At 37.0% G+C, this 18623-nt stretch overlaps 1 protein-coding gene across 2 annotated transcripts in view; it reads right to left on the minus strand.

Moving 5' to 3' along the window:
- Positions 1-18623, minus strand: part of TDRD15 (tudor domain containing 15) — a 42741-nt gene continuing 24118 nt past the window's right edge. The window contains exons 2-3 of one of the 2 annotated variants that reach the window (XR_014953552.1): positions 11180-18623; positions 1-11084 (exon numbers count right to left, since the gene is read on the minus strand). The exon at positions 11180-18623 is cut by the window's right edge and continues 22218 nt beyond it. The gene's annotated coding sequence lies outside the window, so the exon portion shown is untranslated. The other variant, XM_021525459.4, reaches the window with a different exon arrangement.

Raw genomic sequence — 18623 nt, forward strand, 5'->3', positions numbered from 1 at the left:
CCACCACAATATTTCTCTTTAAATTTTAAAGAGAAACATTACATTCATGGTGAAGAAGCAATAACTGAAATATTTGCTCAGAAAATTATTAATTTAATAAGTTCTGCCTTTATGCTCATGAATGTAGTGGTCAGAAAGATTAAAGATGACCATATTCATACTTACTCAATAAAACAGTTAAATGACACCAAGCTCTAATAACTCTATTTCAATTATTTTATTTACAATTTGATAATATTTTGGTACAAGAAAAATCAAAAGCATTCTTCAGGATTCCAGAAGTAGATCACCTGAAAAATCAAAGAAATTTCTTCCAAAGGCTGTTTGATCTATATGTAATTGCAATGGTTGGCTTTATCAGCTTGAAAACTAAGACTTTACTGCTGCAGCTTCATGAATAGCTATCCATATCATGCAATAAATACCATTACTGCTTCCTGACTATGTAACCTAATTGTGCTAAACCTTTTCCCACGCTGGCAAAAGTAACAGCTTAAATTAAATAAACCTTTTGTAAAGGTTTACATTTCACCAGCTCTAAAGAAAGTTTTACTTGAAAACATTTTCCCAGAAAATAATGGGAGAACATGCTGAACTGAAATCTATCTGGACAATTTTTCAGCAGCAGATTTCCATACTACCCAGTCATCCCTGTTAGTTTGTGGCACACAGTGTCTGACAACTGAAAAAAATGTAAATTGCTCTATACTTGTTATGAACACTCCTCCAGATTTTGTTCAAAAGCTGTAACAGGCTGGGCTGCTCAGCATAATTTTTTGAAGCATTTGCAAAGCTGATACGAGATCCTGCCCTCTTTCCATATGTATATCCCTCATTTGATTTCTGTGGAAGAAATGCCCATTTAGCTACATGAAGAAAGTCATTTAAACTCAACTCCATTTCCCTCATCTCTATTTTTGTCCCATTATATACACACCCTACACAGAAATTTTCAGACTTGGTTATTATTTATGGAGAGCTTTCAGGATTACCTTTTACAGCTGATTTATAAAAGTAATCACCTGCCTCAGACCAAAATGTAGCACTTGAACTTAAAATGCTGCTTCTGATTTGAAATATGTCATCTGCTTGAATAAAATCCTTCATTTGAAGCACAAAAAATCTTTTTGTATATAGAAAAAAAATCCAAAATTAATTTAAAATTCAGAATATTTCTTTTATTGAGCTCACTTAAATATGTACACAGGTTGCATTGACTAAATATGCACGTTTTAATTAGTTTTATAATGAGATATGTTAATTGTAAAAACATATATGTATATATTATTCCATTAGTTGTTATTTGAGCCCATAATACTCAGGGTTCAAAGCAAATACCATTCTTCAAGTGCATGCTTATGAGAAAACTAGATTCCACTGCAAAGAGAAGCATTACACTATGCAAGATTGATTCAAGCAATGTGAAAAACATGCTCAAAAATCTGTCTCTGCGATATCAAGGGCAGCTTTCAGACCTTGCACAGAGCTCTGCTCTAATGCTCTCTGCTCTACACTGCCCCTGGCAGAACTGCAAACTGCCTGCCTGGGAGAAGGGACAAAGCATTTCATCTCTGAAACAGGCAATTTTTGATCTTCACTCCCAGCTTTTCAGTTGGTTCCTTCCCCTGCTAAACCTCCATGAGTGTTCCAATGGCCACACCTTAATTTTTACTCTATTATTGCCTACTGCTTTGGGATCTGAAGAACCATCCAAATGGTAGAAACAACCCCTTTGTCTTAAATCAAACAGGAGGTCTGACCATACAAGTTTTACATTGTGGTTTATTTTTCTTCTCTATAGACAAGTCTGCATTTATTATACAACAGAAGGTGGCATTCCAGATTGTTTGCAGGATGTAGACACAAGGGTTTCGTTTTTAGCACACTTCATAAGTATTTTGCATAGACAGATGAAGATACACAACACAATGTAAGCAAAAGCAACATTTCATGCCTTCATTCCATAATTAGGCTTAGCTCTTAACAAGTCACATTCTAATTCCCACCAAGCAAGTATGAAGAGGGCATCTGATCTCAAATACCTTATTCATGCAAAGAATAGGTTCAGCTAAAGTGCAACAATGAATAAAATATGGGGAACGTATTTCTGAAAGGTTATTTTACTGTGTTACCAAGTTAATTCTGGCACAAGATGACTCAAACCATCTGTAGCTTAAACAAGAAGAATTAAACATTTTGACAGGCCTGAAACCTCATACTTTGATTTTCCATTTTTTAAAATCCCAGTTTAATTCCACCTCACTCCTTTTTTTTTTTTTTCTTTTTTTCTTTTTTTCTTTTTTTCTTTTTATCCCCTAATGGTCCCCTTGCCATTATCTCTCCATTAAGTCCAAGTGCTGGAAACCCCCCACTGTGTGACACTTTCAACCAGGGGTTGCTCAGGTTGATATGAATACATGGTAGTTATTCACAGTCTTGCTCAGAACTCAGGCTCCAGAACTTTTTGCAAGGCTGACTTAGAGCAACCTTAACATATTACCCATGTTTTGTGTGGGTTTGAAATGCAAATGTTTACTTTCTACTGTAACATAAACATGATTTATTATGCAGGGCACTGACACTTCTTATCATACCTCTAAGAAATGGTATAACTGCTGCTCTTAAACACATTTCTTAACACCAGGATGCTTGAAATTTATACTTTGGATAACAACAATGTACTACAGTGAATGCATAAATCAATATGCACTGATCCTCACTTGAAAATTTAGGCTCTAATTCAGGAAAAAAATCTGCGTCATATTCTTCTGTTTAAGAAAGCATTTTAATGTTGTCCTCTATGAGGATGGAATTGCTAATGCACTTGTAATGTTAGAGTGTGTCACTGCATCCCACCCTTATGGGCTTTTTTCTTTCTTTGTCCCTTTTCCTTGCCATCTGCCTTTCAGTGTTAATTACATTTATCTGTCTAAAATTTTGCCACATGCTGCATTTTTTATTGAGCCAAATGATACAGTGCACATGCATTTCACTGGCGAATTTATGGCTAGAGGGCCCTCTCTCTTTTTCTGTCCTTTATGGAGAGGAACAGTTCTAGTTTTAATGCTTTGGCACATGAGCCTTAATAGCATCCATGCATCTGCTCCTGAGCTCCTCACTTAAGCTCCCTGTGTACTGCCCAGGATGGAAGCTATAACACAGAGAGAACATTTCTCACCACTCCATTTTCACACTTGCTTCCCAATCCTTCTCCTTACTGCTGATCACATAGTTCTAAAACCTGACAGTTAAGTGAAGATGCACAAAAGGCTTCTCCATCAACCAAAAGCTTTCAAACAGTGAGATGAAGCTCCGACATCAGACACTGTCCCACCCAAAATTCATGTCTGCATTAGGAGGCTTAGCCTTTCCTACTGTTGAGTTTCTGGGCTCTGCATGTGTGAAATTATTTCTTTATGCTACTGTACTTCCAACCTTTAAATGACAACATTATAAAAATGAAGGGAAAATAGGAATAGACTTAGTCAAACAATTATGGGCAAATAATTTTATTTTTCCATTAAAATCTGAATTACATTATTCTAAGGTTTATTTGGGGCTTTATTATTTTTGTGATTGTTGCTTAATTTGTAGCTGGTAGATCCAAAATGCTTTTCCAAATTGGATGCAATTTGTGCACTAAATAAAAAGGCAGCATACAGTTTAAAGAATATTCTTTAAATGCACAGACCAATCCAATAATAAGTTTTAAGGAATAAAGCTATTAATATTTTGTAATGTCAACCAATTATTTTATTTTTGCAAACTATTATATACTTCTCTTTGATTTAATCACTTGCTAAGCAACTAAATAATAATTTCAAGCTAATGAGAATTAAAGTTGTTAGTATTAATGAGACATCACCATATCCATATTAGTGTTGCATAGTACTAAATATTTGATACCTCAGTTCACATTACTGCTTGGAGGATACTAACAGTAAACAGAATTATTAGTTTCATTTTGTCAGATAAAGCACAAGTTTTTACAGTTTTTAAAAGCAAGTATTTTGAATGTAAAATAAAACTACACATCATTATGACAACAAAAAAACCCCAAACCAAACCAGTCTCCAGATTTAGAAACACAATGCTGTATGCTTGGTTTAAGTCCTTAAGAGTAGGAAGGACAAAATCATAAGAATTCAGTGGCAATCTGAAGCACTCAACACTTCCTAGGAGATTATCAGCTTTAGGCATAAGCTCTAGAGAAATTGCTTCTTTCTTTCATGCAAGATCTGCCCTATTCTTTTCCAAGGAAAGGAATGCATTTTTTGCACGTCTCAAGATTGAGCTCATCTTCCGGTTCATTGGAATTTTAAATCACTTTCTAATTTGTTGTTTTTGTAATGTATTTGGTGTGGTCAAACAGCTTTTCCATTAAGTTAACAAGAGTGATTAGATGGCACTTCACAAACTGACAATGATTTCACAAACCCTAGAATCTAAAAATTCTGGAAAACATGAGAATTAATGCTTCTGGTCCAAACAGTGTTACAAGGACATCACGGGAACACAGTGAGCTAAGTTCTCCTCTGTTTATAAATCACCAAAATAGTCACTGCAAAAGAAGTCTGTTGATTTACACCAGATGAGAATATCTGTAAAATGAATGTAACTATCTTTTCATAACGTTATACCTTTTCTTTTAATGTTCTATGACTTAATGATAAATGCGCTCTCTTCTCTTTCTCTGCAATCTGCAGTAGGTTATCCCTCAATATCAAATGATTCTCAACATACAGCCTAACAAAATTAATAACTTATTTTCTTGTGATCCAGACAACATGCCTGGGAGTAGTAATCTTGTAGTTTTTGTAACTTTCTGAGGTTCAGCTTATTCACCTCTGTGTTTCTCACATGTTATGAATGTACCATGCTAACTGTCTTTGGCAGTCCTAGACAAGCTTCTCAAGGCAGAATTTTCCAGGCAGTTTTTACTTATTTTTCAGCTTAGTTGTGGTTGCAGGCCAACTCTGGCCAGCAGCTGAGCACCCACAGCCACATGCTCATTCCCCCGCAGCAGGATGTGGGAGAGAATCACAAGGGTAAAAGTGAGAAAACTTGTGGGCTGAGATAAACACAGTTCAATGGGAAAAGTTAAAAATAAAGGCAAAAAGAAGCAAAGAAAAACAAAACCAGGGGAAAAAAAGCTGTGCTCAAACCCCAATCTCCCTCCTCCAGCAGACCAATGCCAGCCAGTTCCCACGTAATAGCAGCCCTGACAAAATCTCCCCTCTCTGCCTTTACTGCTGAGCATGATGTCCAGTGGTGTTTGGTCAGCTGGGGTCAGTTTTCCTGACTGTGCCCCCTCCCATCTTCTTATGCACCCTCAGCTTCCTCACTGGGAGAGCAGAGACAGAAGCAAAAGATACCTTGGTACCGTTCACTAATAACTAAAACTGTATTATCAGCACAATTTTCATCAGAAATAAAAAACACAGCACAATAAAAGCCACAATGAGGAAAATTAACTCAATCAGCTAAAAACAGTACAGTGGTACAATTTGTGGTTGGCATGGTTTTCTCTGCTTTCCTTGAAAAATTATTTAATGGTCTATCCAAACTCATTGCAAGGATGTTTTCCTTTGCTGTACTCTTCCATCAGTAATTCTATTCCCTTCTGAAAAAAAAATTCTTAAATTCTGAATGTCTTTCCAAGGTTCAGTCTATCACCTCTACACCCAAATAACCTAAATTTTATGTAGTCGGCACTTTTATCTGCAATCACACTTCCTGTGGCCCTACAACTATTTTGTTTCTTTTGACAGAAACATTTTCTACTTTGATATCCTTGGTGAAGATGAACTTGTCATTACACCTGACCTGGTCATGTTTTCTACAGAACTCTCAGCTACCCAGTCATTTTACACCTACATATTTCCATGGGTAGGCACTCTGTGATTTATCTAAGAGAAACTGTGTCCTATCTTTCTAGCACAGGATAATGTTGTTCTGCAATATTAATAAACAAACCCACAATAGTCCTCTCCATGCCCACAACAAAAATGCTCCCTTGCTCTCCAACACATTTAAACTGCCAACAAGGAATGCTCCATGGCACAAGTGCACTCCTAAACCATGCCTAGGAGTAGCCTGAACAGCACTGGTTAGCTCAGGCCAGAATCCTTGTCCCACACTGCAGCACAGACAGCCAAATTACAGTACCTGGTCCCTTGGCCTTGAATCAAGCACTTGGACAGACTAACCATAAATCTCAGAGTTCAAAATATTTCTTCAGTGTGAAAACGTGTGTCCTCATTTCTGCTTTTGGAGGTCTCAAAAATTACAGGCTTTCACAAAGAAAAAAGTGCATCAGGAAATGTTTATTCACACAAGATGTACCTGAACAAAGAATAGGGCTCATGGGAATCAGAGTTAGCAGGCATTGGTTTTCTTCACACAAATTTAGAGGTCATATTTAGACTCACATTACCATACTAGGGCCTGGAAAGAAGATTTTTTTAGAAAACTTTCCAATACTCATAACCCCCCCAAATCCTGTTTAAAAGGAAACTATTTAAATCAGCTGTGTTCCTCAGACCATGGTGAACTCAAGCCTATCTATACTTAAAAAATATCTTTCAAAATCACTCAGTTATGATCAAAAGAGTTGCTATATTAGGGGAAGGCAATGGTCCCTGTGGTTCAATACACAGATGCCAACAAAAACTAGCTTTAAAAATATATAAGAGTGCACAAAACAAGGCAATCATGACATACTTTCTCTTTTGAAATAGTGTAACCTACTTGGACTATGCTTGGAAATGCATCTTCTGGATCACTTTAAACACTGGTGTATTGAATGCTCTCATTATCCATTTATCTGTCCAGTCTGTGTCTGAATCAAACTTAATTTTAGGAGTTTTATAAAACTAAATAAAGATAATTACAGGTTTAAAGAAAAAAATAAATTAATAATAAAAACAAACAAACAAAAAACCCCACACAAAACCCCAAACAAACACCACATCCCAGTGAAAAATATTTCTCTAGAAACATACTTGAGTACCTTTATATTTTTTAGTAATTTAAAAGTATTGCTTTTAACCAGAATGAAAATGTTTTCCTTTATTTTGAACAGTAATATTTCATTCTGTCCTTACTATCATTTCTTTGTTTTTATTTCTCATTCATTCTTTCTAAAGTAAAACATGGATATTAACAAAATAAGTTTTGGTGGATACTTGGGAGAGAAAAAAGTTATTTATAATTATTTGATAATAGGAATGGAAAATTATCTATTCCTATCTCTTAGTGCCTTCCTTAGGTTTCTTTACAATAATTTGAGATGTGTCCTACGTGGTAAATTTTTAGAGACTTTGTACATTACTGGCACACTGTGGTTTTTTTAATGGGAATGGATTGCTATTTAGGGAAAAGAAATGTTTAAGAGAGCAGGGAATCTTTGCAGAGGAAGAAATATTAAAGGGAAATAAAATTTCAGTACAGTTCTAAGAAAAGTTTTGCCTGAATAAAGATTTAATGTTTTAACCAATTTTAAACAGGAACATGGGACTGGAAGGGATCACCTGAGCTACTGAATCCAGCTGATGTAATGGAGTGTTGCTATCAATGCCCTACAGCACTGTTGTTATGTAGCATTTATTAAATAAAGATTTACCATGACTCAGGTTCGACCTTCTCTGTCTAGCTGCCCTCAGATTAACTCATTTTGTGTAAACTCAGACAAAGCACATGAACTGAGAATGCCAAGCACATCCCACAGTGGGGAAGAGTAGGTTAAAATTAGGATCTGCCAGCCTGAGCAGTCTCTTGAATATGCAATGGCTCCAGAAAAAACACGAGGCGGATATTGCTGGTTTTGCACAACAATCGGGGAAGGCAAATCTCCCCACACAATCCTCACTAGTCCTCTCTGGATCAGCAGGGAAAAGTCCTCCACACCAGCAAGCAACCTCCAGAAGGAGGTCATTAATATAGAAAGTGATTGAGATATAGTCTTGTGTCAGAGGCATCAAACATCCAAGGAATTGTTCATCCACAGCAACCTTAAACTTTCTTATTTTAATATGCAATCCCTCTCAGTAGCTTACCAAATATCATCTTAAAACAATTTTGATTCCTTCTCCAGTTGGCTGTTTGGAACATCATTCCAGTAATTCAGCCTGTTTTTTTTTTTTTTTTTTTTTTACCTTACACTTCATGAAGATCAAATTTAATTTTTTTTAATTTCAGAAACTTTTTCCTGTTTGATATTTGTTCTCCAAAAGTATCTGCAAAAAGTTATCCCTTTTGACATTCAGTTGGTAAGGTTAAAAAGGCAAAATATTTTATTCTGTCAACTAAGGTTTAAATAGTGCTTTTTACAATGAGAAACACCTGAAGCCAGTAAATTCCTTGGCAGCTCATAGCCATCTTCCATCTAATGAATGATCTTTTTTAGTTTCCAATTTAGAAACCCTCTAATTACAGAAAAAAAAAAATGCTATTGAGTATTTTGAGTGCCAAGTATTGTAATTTGAAACTCTCAAGTTTCATCTCATGCTTTTCATTTCAGTAACCTGAGTCATCTGATCCACCCTGCCTTCTTTTAGTGGATGATTCCTCCCCAGCCCTATGTTTCAGCCTTACATCTCAGGTTTATGATCAATTCTGAATTTCAGAATTCCATATTTAGTTCCCTAAATTTAATTAACAAATACATTGAATAGAATCTGTTACAGGTTGATCCCTTGAGGATACTAACAGTAGCCTTTCTTTGTCTCAGTATCCCTTCTGCACATTCTCTTTCTAACAGCCCTTCAATCCACCCCACATTCTCCATTAATTGCCATCATCTCCATCTGCAGAACCAAATTTCTACACAGGATTGTAGAAAGTGTTTTTTTCTAAAATTTGAAGGGATAAAGCCACTGCATCACCTTAAAAAAACCCAACTAAATTAAACTAAGTTAACTAAATGAAACGAGGATAACAGACTGATCACACAAAAAATACCTTTGATTACAGGTGATGTTATACAAAGCTTATATTTTCCTTCAAAATATTTTTAATACTTTGACTAGTAGCAGGATTGGTTTCAAGCATAATCTTGGGAGGCAGCTGCCAAGGGCAGTTTTGGTGCTTGCTTTCTTTGTCCCTATTTTCTCTTATTTCTGCTCCCCTTACAACTTCCCTGACTGGGATCAGGAGCTGAGAGAAGGGAGAAGAAAAATGTGTCACTTTCAGCCCATTTCTCCATTGTCTGACCTGCTTCTGCTCTCAATCCCAATTGATAGGTGGAGGTACAGGAAAGAACACAGCAGAATGGAAGGCTGGGAACAAGGTGAAACCTGAGAGGGTTCCAGTGTGGACACTGGTGAAATCCTTCTCCTGACATGATGAAAAGAACAAGAAGGTGATTTTAGATGTGGTGTAGAAGACTCTGTCTTTTCCTGTTATGGACTGAAGAATGAGGAACTGAGCCTGAAGGAAAACATCCTGTGGAAATAAATCTTTTGCTGGAGGAAAGTAAAGGGTTAGGGGAGGGGAGGGAGGGAGGAAAGACATGGTAGAGACACAGATGTAATCTTTTTAATGGGCTCTGTGGAAACAAAAGAAGCAGCTCTGGGGAGCTGACAAGCCTGGGAACTATAGTTCTCACTTCCCACATCTAGCAAAGTGGGATCTATGTCCTGAGTATGTGGCCTGTGCTGAGCCTGGGCCAGCATCCTTTCCATGGGGTGAAGGTTCTCTCTGGGAGGGAGACACCAGAGATTTGGCTGGCAGGGTAGGGACAGAGAAAAAGCTCCTCAGACCAGTCTCTCCCATTTGCCATTACTTCACTAGAACTTTTAAAAGTTCCTTCAAGCCTGTTGTTGTTGCCTACTCTGTCCTCCCGAATCTTTCTTTGCTCCATGACAAAACTGGAATGTCATCCCAAAACAATAATAAATAAATAAATGTCCCTGATGCTTACGCATGCAGAGACATCTAAGAAGCCATTTCATCTAAGCCATTTCACCACATTTCATCTAAGAAGTCCTGAGCTGGAGCTGATGAGAAGTAAGAGAGCAGAGGTTATGGGGAAAAAGGTAGGGTTGTTTGTTTTTTTGGTTGTTTTTTTTTTTTTTAATGTTACTGTTTTGATACTCTCTAATTATACAATCTTAAAGTCCGTTTAAAAACCTTTCTGCTGGGCTTGGCATTTCCTGCACTAGATTCCTTCAGCAGTCTAGAATGGAGATGATCTGGATTTTGTCACACTTAGCAATCTAATATTTGCTTCTTAGAGCTCTGTTCTGCTGCTCCTGCTTTGCTTAGAACTACTGAGGGTAGAACAGTTAAAATGACTGATTTCTAATTATATCAGAAACCATGTACAATGCACAAAACAAAGGGTTAACATTCTAATCTTCTTGCATTTGAACAGAAACACCCCAGTGGAGCCAGACACTGGGATAATGAAATTATAGCTCAACAGGAAGATCCTGAGAAAGGATTGTAATGGTTTCAATAAACAAGAATTCCTAAAATTGGGGAGAGAGGCTTTCTGGAGGTTTAATTAATCAAAACAGCTAGGGAACACCTAAGCAACCATGATAAATAGTGCAAATAATTGTTCTTTATGTGAGTACTTTACCAAGCCAGGATGTAACTTCCTAATTTAGCTGGAATGATATAGAGAGTGCAGAATAAAGAAAATGTCAATCGGTTCATAAAATCATAGGCATGTTTTAAATTTTTTTTTTTTTTAATTATTACTCTGTTGATTGGCTAGGAAATGTGGTTAGGAAAACAGAGCCCATAATCTGAACAGAGATGTCTGTTCTACCATTTTCCTGTGAGGGACTGTACAGTAAGAAATTGTATCTGGATGTTGCATCCAAAGCACTTTATAAAAGCTGGGACAGAATCTCAGATGGCATTTTTTCTTTCAAGTTTAATAATTTGTGATTGTTCTATCCTGCAGGAGGAACGAGTCACTCAGACAAATACGTGGTTCAGAGCAGCATTTCTTACATGTACCCATGTGCTCTCCATGAGAAATGCATCACTCTAACCACACTTTTTATGAAATCCTGGCGTCAGCAGAACCAGCTGTCGAGGCTAATGGAAGTACACAATCTTGCTGATGATTTCTGGAATAATCCAAAGGAGAAGATGATGACAATTACCTTTGAGACACCTGCCTCTAAAATAGCACATGCTCATTTTAAAGAGCCTGTAATCTCACCTTGACTGACTGCCAGGCTTCATTTGGATCCTTCATGTTTAATATATTATTTAGATTGCATGGGTTTAGGCCTGAAAGGAAGCAATTTAGATTAAAATTAGCAATAGAGTGTGGAATTATACTGACAGTCAGTGGAAATTAAGACAGTTGTTTCAGAAATATCACTCTGTGCCCTACATGTACCTCTATGTTACTAAAAATGTTTAGATAACATTAAGACATCACAGTTAAATGCTCAAAAATTACAATTCTTAAATTAAGGAATCAGACTGTTGTTTTGCTCCCTTCTTTCTTTCCCAGTGCATGACAAACACCAGTGTCACACCCACACCTCTGGCTGAAGGCTGATGAAGGAAGGGAGAACAGATTTCATGAGAGGTAAGTAAAGGAGGGCTGGTTGGTTTGTTTGGTCAAATGAAATGTAAGTAGAAGCTGATTAGAAATATATCCAAGATGATTCAGAAAAAAGAAAGGAATAACTATTTATATCTGAAGAATAATCTTGGTATGAGATCACCATAGTAGAAATCTGTCACAAATAATTTGACGCTGAAACACTGCAAAACACTGACCGGCTTCCCATTTTAAATCACATGAAATGCAACCTTATGTCCTTTAAGTCTTGAAAAGGGAAGAGTTGTGATGATTATCTCTTTTTTATATTTTTCCTGCAGAAAAACGGGTGAGGGAACTTTCAGCCAAACTGGCAAAAGTTTCTGAAAGTAGAAGGTAATCAGGCGCACTTTGACACCCAGATATAAATCTGCTAATGGTGTTCACTATGTGTCATGATATATGGAATTGCCATTCATCTTAAACAGCAGGCAGTTATTCAGGGGAAGTACAATTTGCAGACACTGACAAGCTCTCATGCATGAGTTCCAGCTTCATTTCTTTTACTTGCTGGGGACCACATACCAAAACCACACTCTTATAAATCAGTCACGTTAGTCTAATCTTGAGGTGACACTGCCATGGACATGTGTGGTGAGACTTGGATAGAAAAGAAGCAGACAGACTTGCCAACACTGGGATTAGTTGCTTTTCCTACTCCAATAGTATTGTTTTGTCAAAATGTAGCAAAATAGCATTTATTATTTAATTATCCATCCATGCTCCTTACAATGGTTCTTACATTATTATCTATGCGCTAATATTAGTTATATCTCCCATATGCAGCTTTATATTACATAGTTAAGGTCTACAGAGATTGGAGAAAAAAAAAATTACTTACCAACATCTTGCAAAATCTTTTTCTACTTTTTTTTTTTTACATACAGTAGCTTCAACTGCTTTTTTATTTTAGACACATATCTTTTCAATCCAGCCAGCCTTCAGTGGCAGTGTATATTTTTAGGGAGCTGTACAGCCATCTGGAAAGGTTTTATTTTTTGTTATGTTTATCCTTTGCACTTTTCAGATTTCTGTCAACGTCCATGGTAACAGCTGCTATAATACTTTCCATTCTTGTGTGGTTTGAGAGCTGCACAATCCAATGGGTTTGCAGTCTAGACTTCAATCAACCACCAATTTGTAAGACCAATAGTGGGGGAGTGACTTTGGAGAGTATTATAAGCTGCCATAAGTGTAATTTCTGTGTCCTTTTTGCTTATGGTTTATTTCAAGGGTCGTTGATCAGAAGACTATGTATTAGTTGTTCATACGCATGTGTGCATATATATATTTATATATATAAAAAATCCTGAAAATGTTGACATTTGAATTACAGGTTTTGTGTTTGGTTTGTGGTTTGGGTTTTTTGTTGTTTGTTTTTGGTTTTGCTTTTTGGTTTTTTTATTTATTTTATTATCCTTTATACTCTTCTCATCCACTCTGTAAATTAAATTATTTTCTTTGCTTGGGAGAGTGTAAACTCTAAAGTGTTCTGTTCATGTATGGTTCTATTTTTTTTCTCATGAACAGTAGTAACTTGCATAGGTATAACATTATTCAACTCAATGAATTAAAAAAGATGGTATCACCTGCAGGTAAAGACATAATAACTGTTTCAACAACAAAAAAAAAACCCTGTAAAAACAACTGTAAAAGCAGTAAATAAACAATTTTTTTAAAAAAAGTAACTAAACCTGAAGGAAATATTTGTGAAGATGAAATCTGATCTGAAACCTGAGTTGCCCAGAGTGTTAAAAGTAAAAAAGAAAAAAAAATACTCATTGATTGCATAATATTTTGAAAAAAGTTCCCCAAATATATGTGGAAATTACTGGAAAGAAAAATATTCTAATAATTTCCTATCTTGAATTCAGGAACCTTACGGTGACCTACATTCAATTACTTGCCAGACTTTTAGGTGCTTACAGCCCAGGGAGCATCAGCAGCTGTGCCAAGGATGTGTGCCGAGCCCAGAGCTACCCCAACACCCAAGAGCAAACACCGAGGTGGCACTGCTGCCTGAGCAGCTGCCTTCTGGGGGTTTGGTTTAGATCTAAATTAATCTTGTGCATCTTCAGAGCCATGCAAGGCAGAGCCTGTTCTAAACTGGAAGCTGATGCTCTGTTTGTGGCCAGTGGAGAATATGCAGGGAGAGACTGATCCTACCTTAAGACCTGAACAACCATTCACGTTAAAAAACTGTATATTTAGATCATAGAATGTTAAGGTTGGAAAAGCCTTTCAAGATCATTGAGTTCAACCATTAACACAGCACCACTGTGTTCACTATTAAACCACGTCTCCAGGTGCCACATCCACAGGCCTTTAGAACACTCCAGAGATGGTGATTCCAACACTTCCCTAGGCACCCTGTTGCAAGGCCTTGGGTATTAAAAAAATTAATTACTCTGTACTTGAAATTTGGTGTTTCATTTCAATCTCCTAAAATCAAATTTTGCACAAACACCTGTGGCCTGGGACATCAGTCTCAGAACACTATCTGAGCAGCAAGGATACAAACATTTCTCTTTCTTTCACATGGCAAGTTCAGGAGAAAAATATATTTCTGTGAATTATTCAGATTTTGCAGCAATGGGCAACGTAGTACCTAAGCAAGGTCTTTACATCAAAGGAAAACTGAGAGTCTGTAATTGGAATCTGCCTTACAGCTAATGAGCTCCTCAGTTCACCAGTGAGGGCTTTATCCTTCCCTTTCACAACCTAAACAGAAAAGCCAAACTGTAGCCAGCAAATTTTCATGATCTTATTCTACCTCTGTATCACAAGACCAGGGTAGTGCCTCTGAAAAATCACATGGGTCTATGAAGCCAAATCTTCCTTAAAACATTTAACTTTATGCAACATTTTACTGGTCGTAAGGAATAAGAGAGGGAGGAAAAAAGCCCTGTGAAAAAAAGCCCAGTAGAGTGTGCTGAACTGTAGGACCAGCAACATCAGCATATCAAGAAAAACAGCTCTCGGGAATTCTTAACATCATTGAGCAGAGAGAAATTTTGTATATGATGTAAATATTGGACTGCCTGTCTTTCTATACTGTTATTGCTAACTTCTTTACTTTTTAAGCTATGTGGTATGGTAGTTGTCAGTCTCTGTTGTACCTGAAAGTTCCTATAAGCAAACAGAATTATTATAAATCTCTTGAGTTTCCCTGAGGCATTTTTGCTGCTGCTGCAAACCTGAGGTCAGTGTGCAGTCAGTCCTGCAAACATCCCCCTTGACTATCAACTAGGACAGCAATGAGTCAGGATGCTGTGACACTGGAACGTTTTAATAAAAAACTCACAATACAGAGCTTTGGGAATCAGCATCTTTAGGAAGTGTAAAAAATCTTTTTGTTTCTTCTAAGGATCAGGGAAAAAAAAATCATGTCTATCAAACCACCAAATGTGCAGAAGAAATTGTCCCTGAGCATACTCTGTAAGTGCACAGACACATCTGGCAGTGAGAGTCCTGCTACTTTATCGTGACCCACTGACAATTCACACTAAGGTGCCTGCCTCCTTCAAGGCTCAAGCTACAAGGAAACTAACTTCCAGTTTGAATTAAATACACAAATTAATAAAATAGGACATCATTTTTTCACTTTAGAGGCTGGAGGTCAGACTCAAACAGACTAACACCCAAAAATGACACACCAAGATTTAGTGTTACAGTTCAGAAAATCTGAGTTATTCATCTTGGGCTCTTAATGCAGAGCTGCTTCCAAGGGAGCCCTCGTAGCCTGTACTCCCACTGTGGAGCAGAGCAGCAACTGAGTAATTGTCCTGCCCAGCTCAGGGCTGTATGCTAAAGGTAGGATACAACCACCCTAACTTAAGGCATCTAGGGAGGTTTTCTGTCTCTAAACTACCTCTATGGTCCACACACAAAAGCAAAACAGTTAAAGCACCTCCCAGGACACCTATTCCACAAGATTAAGTACTTCCCTAGATGTGTTTGTCTCCACTGGCTGAGAAGATAACTTTTGAATGAGCCTGTTTCAGGGAGATGAAAGTCATCATAGCTGGCTTAGCCCATTTCCCATTTCCCAGTTTCATGTACCAAGATATATAAGTTAACATAGAAGCATAGTACTGTAAGAAAGATGACACTTTTTTGCACTGACTGGACCATTACCATTACGAGTATTACTAAAGTTCCTATTTGCCTATTAATTTATCTGTGTCTGGTTATTTATTCTTAATGTGAACCAAGAGAAACAGCCTGTGTTTTCTCAGTTGTCAGTTAAATTCTGTATTTCTCGAAGTATGTCACCGTAAGAGAAATACTGGCATTCCTGAGATTACAACTCATGAGAGTTTTCTGACATGGACAGGCAACAAGTAAATTTTTCTACATGAATCACATTACTTTATTGCAGTGGCCAGTTTCAATCAACACCTGAATGCTGTGGTTCTGTTCTCTTTGTACCCTCTATCACAGCCAAATCAAGATCTCTGCTTAAAATCAGAACCCTCTCTTGCAGCTTAGTTTTCAAAATTTTCATATGTCAGAATGACACCTCACATATGTATGACAAGTAATATCATACGACACATCATTACAGGTATGAAAGCATGAATATGTTCTATTTACAAATCCTAACCATGAAAAATGAAACCACAATTACCTCAGTTTTCATTTCTGAGACAGGCAATTGAGAAAACTTTATTCCATGTGGACTATATGGATTTGTGTGTAAAGAAAATACTATTGTTTACTTGCAGAAAAACACTGAAAAGCTTCCAAGGACTTTAAAAACAGTCTTGCTTTCAGCTACATTAGATCCTATAGGAATAGGAAGAAGAGAAGACTTTTCTTGTGCCATTGTGAGTACATCAGCAAGATCAGTGCAAAACTGTTCCCATTTCTCTGGATGACTCAGAAGAGCTGGAAGATTAATTTGAAAACCAAGGAAGACTCATTCAGTCCATGTTTGCAGGCTAGCCTGGCATAGAATGAAATACAGAATCTCCTCTGAAACTCCTACGTCTCCCAGAGTAAATCTGTGAGGATTTGTAACACTCCATTGCCCATCCACCTCTGTGTCCTTGCCCCCATCAGCAGGGCCTCCTCAGGCAGCTACCTGGGAAGCAAAGCTGGAGCCTATACAGACAGTTATACAGCCAGTATTTGTATTACATCTGCTGGCAAAACTTGCCACAGACCCAAGACCTCCACTGTGACTGTTCACTGCAGACCATGTCAGCCAAGGGTGGTACAGTCAAGTACCTCTCTCCAGGTTTTACAACCATTGAGGAAGAAGAGGCTCATAAACAATACATCTCCTGCATATATAAATGCTGTTGTTTGTGTCTCCTGCCTATTAAAAGGTGTATCTTGTTCTTCATGATCCAAGAAGGAAAAAAATCATGCACACAAAGAATATACATGTATCTTTTTTAAAATATAAATCAGAATATCCTTTCTGTTTGAATCGGGTTTTGTCCCATAACACAGGAAATAAGAGTTTTTCCTGAAAATGGTGCCATGCATATTTCTAATACTTATTATCCTGACTGAGATGATGAAGCTATTTTTGTTCTCCATACAAAAGTGGGTGCAGTGAAAATTGTGTGTGACTTGCCAGCACATTTGTGTTTTGAAGGGTTATTGATGTGAATAGCAGGTGAAGTGTAAAGAAAGGCTCCAGCTGTTTCTTGTTTTGAATTCTTCCTTGGTGCAAGCACCAAGAGTAAATACTGGAATGGGAAACATTAAACTCATAAGTGTCTCTGTTACACTCAAAAAGAAAAGAATTAAACCCCTTTTCTGTTGGTGTGCTATGCGGTTCTGCAACATTGATTTTATTCACACATAGTGCACAGCTGTTTATTGAGTCTGACCCTTGAGGGGAAGCTGAAGAAACACTGGAAATGAAACCACTCAGAAAAAGACAGTTTTCCTTTCCTGTTTACTTGATAGATATTTTTTATCTAAAAAAACAAACAAACAAACAAAACAAAACAGAAAAATAATGAAGTATTTTTATATAGCAGTGACATGCAAATCATTGGTTTGAGTATTAGCATAATTATTTCAATATTTGTTTATTTGTTTTCCCATCTTATTCTCCAGAACATTTGCTTTCACAAAAAATTAAAATAGTGGAGAAGCTACTGTTGTTATTGTTCAGGAGACTATACAATAAAAAATAAGCAATGTTGTTCTTTATTAGAATGATTTAGTAGCCGGACCAACTCACTTTTTTTATACTGCCTTAAATGCTACTATAACCAGCCTTAAATATGTCATTCCCATTCTCTCTGATTGTTTTGTCAGAAAAAGAAATATAAAATACATAATGGATTCAAACAGAGATTGAAATGAGGTGAACACATTAAAATCCCTGAAGATCCAATTTTGTGAGTAGGGAGGATGACTGGAAAGTTGCCACCTGAGTACTTTTTGCTAGACTCCTGCAGAACTTTCTTTACTTAATACAATAATTATTGAATCAAGCAGTACCACTAATTGAATATAAGAATTTACATAAAATAGTGAGCCGTCCTTTTGGAATTGAAACTTTTCTTTAAATTAACAACACTAAAGACAATAAATGTACAAAAAAATGATGCCTTCAATCCCCCTTTCTCCTTAGGTGCCTCTAACCTTCCAGTGGCAAGATCTGCCCAGCTGAAAGTGATTTCCACAACCATCAATTTTGTATTCAACACTGGGCAATTCATCACAACCAGATAAAGCTAAATTCTAGCACCTTGAAATGCCATATATCTATGCTTTGAGACTTTTAGAGAGATTCAGATTAAAGAATTCCTTTAGTTTACTTTGTATTGCTATAGACTCAGCTCTAGTATATATGTGAAAAGCTGAAATTCTAAATGTTCTTCTCCTGAAAGACAGTGTGATAAAATCATAAACTACTGTGAGGATGTTACCAGCAAAATGAGTGTTTGAACCTCAGGGAGGTTTAAAAAGCCAGGTCAAGGGGACTTGACAGAACACAGGATCCAAGATACAACGAGAGACAGAGCTGTCAAGTGCTCTGAAGACAGTTCAAACTCAGTGCTGCTTACAGAAAGAACCAGTG

The sequence above is a fragment of the Lonchura striata genome, chromosome 3 (genome assembly GCF_050655825.1).
Source record: "Lonchura striata isolate lonStrDom1 chromosome 3, ASM5065582v1, whole genome shotgun sequence".
In the NCBI taxonomy this organism is placed as follows: domain Eukaryota; kingdom Metazoa; phylum Chordata; class Aves; order Passeriformes; family Estrildidae; genus Lonchura; species Lonchura striata.